The sequence below is a fragment of the Dipodomys spectabilis genome, unplaced genomic scaffold (assembly GCF_019054845.1).
Source record: "Dipodomys spectabilis isolate Male_0828 unplaced genomic scaffold, ASM1905484v1 ptg000147l, whole genome shotgun sequence".
NCBI classification, from domain to species: Eukaryota; Metazoa; Chordata; class Mammalia; order Rodentia; family Heteromyidae; genus Dipodomys; species Dipodomys spectabilis.
The window spans coordinates 21,316,578-21,318,958 of record NW_024870824.1 but is presented as its reverse complement, the minus strand read 5'-3'; the positions used below and the strand labels follow the sequence as shown (position 1 = coordinate 21,318,958).

Sequence of the window (2,381 nt, the reverse complement as noted above, 5' to 3'; positions counted from 1 at the left end):
GCCACTCTCCAGGTTTATGTTTACTGAATTTCAATTGATTGTCAAGGCTGCTAAAGGGAGGGGCAGACTCTGGCTCTGATTACCCAGTGAAGACAGCCACTCTTGGGGCTTCCACCTGAGCTGGGTGATTTTTCCCTGGGTGGAGCTCTCTGGCAGGTCAGTTTAGGTTCTTGTGACTCTAGTTTTCTTCCAAGGCCTTAGTTGGAGCTAGCAGCTCCACCGAGCTTTGTCAGTATCCAAGATGGAGATGTCCAGTAGTTGGGGGGGAGGGGTGGCCTTCTCTCCTCTGCTCTCTGAGAAGGAGTGAGGACATTTGGCTTCTACTCCCGCCGTCTTGGTTCCTGGGTCGTCTCTGGTCTGCGAACTGCAAGATGAAGATGTCTGCTCCTTGTCAGTTCTTGCTGGTGTTGAGTAGAATCTGCTTGTCCACCGTGTCTGGCTCCTTTGTCCTGCATTCTCTGTGTTACAGGATGGCGGCTATGGCCAACGCTGCTCCCGAGGCTGCTGGCAAGTGCTCAGATCTGTCTCCTTGCCTGGATTTTCCCTCTCTGTCCTAGCTCTGTGTATAGTGATGGCACACTTGGTGTGATTCTCTGGCTTAGGACTGTTCACTGGAACTCTAAAACTGCTTTCTATGCGAGAGCTTGTTTAGCCTTCAGCTTCTCCTCCATCATCTTCCCGGAACCCCGTATGAGCATGGTTTAAATTTTATTTCTTTGGGATAAAATGACAATGTTATCTAATTTCAAGTTTTATAAAGTTTATGCTATGTAAGGGCCTTTCTAAGGTGAAGATTTAATATACTGATGTCAAACTAACCTTTAATTCTATGAATTACATGTATTGTTACACTTGTATTTTTGTAATCAACTTTTTAATAACTGTTTTTCATTTCTTGCATTTGAAGTATGAAAAATATGGAATACTTCACAAATTTTCATACCATCCTTGTGCAAGTACCATTTTAATCTCTGTATTGTTGTAATTTGGGTAGACCTGCTGCTGAAGCGTGTAGTATCCTCTAAATTTAAGTATATAATGATACAATACTTATACAGGCATATATCCATGGTTGCCTATTTGTAACAAGGAACCCTTATTGTTCCTAAAAATGCTATTGATCTTATTTCTCTAAAATTCTGTGCATAGTGGAAAAAACTTATACTGTATGGTCGATTGTTCACATTTGCAATTTTTTGTCAATAACTATTTTGTCGTTTTCATTTTAAATTTAATCATACTTTGAAACCTTTACAGCTAAGTCCAAAGGTGATGGCTTTTCAAGTACTTATTTATCAACTGAGTTCGCTTTGTGGAGCTAATGGATTCAAAGTAAGCCTTTCTTAAGAGCTATTTCTAAACTTCTGCAGCTTAAAATCTCCTAAATGAGGTCTCAGTGGCACAAATGTCTTCCTGACCCTTTACCCTTCTTCCATGTAGGAACAGACCAACCAGAATATCTTACACTGACAGCATAGATTCTTACTGGAACAAAACTAATCTTAGTTACAAGGGTTCATAGAGAGATGTACACTTCAGACCAAATTGTTCAGAATAGAAGGTATTTTATCAAAATGTAATTGTTTGGGCTGGGACGTTGGCTCAGTGGTAAAGCGCATGCCTTGCATGACTGAAGCCCTGGGTTTGATTCCTCAGCACCACATAAGCAAAAAGAAAAAAGCCGGAAGTGTTGCTGTGACTCAAGTGGTAGAGCGCTAGCCTTGAGCTGAAGAACTGAGGGACAAGGCCCAGGCCCAGAGTTCAGACCCCATGACTGGACCCAAAAACAACAACAACAAATATATGTATATAATTATTTATTATACCTATTATTTCAAAAGTAGCTAAAGCCAAAAAGGTGAAAAAGTTGTTTATATGCATGTTTACTTAATATCCTGGCCTGTCTACCATACAACCAGGCAGGAACTTACACTACTGACTTTCTATCACCAAATATGTCCATAGCTCCTGAAGAAGTCTATATATTTTTCATCGATATTAGGCCTTAAATTGGTAATGTTTTAATCAAAGTGTTTCCTCTTGCCTCCAGGCTTTAAATTTACAAATGGTAAAGCTTTAGGTCTAACTCTACCCTAAACTGAGGTAGAGATAATGGAATAATACTTTAAAACAGAGTTGCCTTTGATACCCTAACCAAAACAGAACAATGCATAACAATTTCTTATATTATATATACTTATATATTTTATATTTATATATGCTGATCTTAAATTTCACCCAGTGAATCTTACTAGAATTAATTCATAATTTGACAAATAAATTGAAATTTATTCCCATAAATAGATTGGAACATAAATAATTAGGTTTAGAATATATATTTGAATATAAAAAGTATCAATGCAATGTGTTTGCTATAAACT

General features: G+C 38.3%; 1 pseudogene; it reads right to left on the bottom strand.

The window, feature by feature from the left end:
* Positions 1-911: 911 nt before the first annotated feature.
* LOC122118283 lies at positions 912-1,011 on the bottom strand (annotated as a pseudogene).
* Between the last annotated feature and the right edge of the window lie 1,370 nt (positions 1,012-2,381).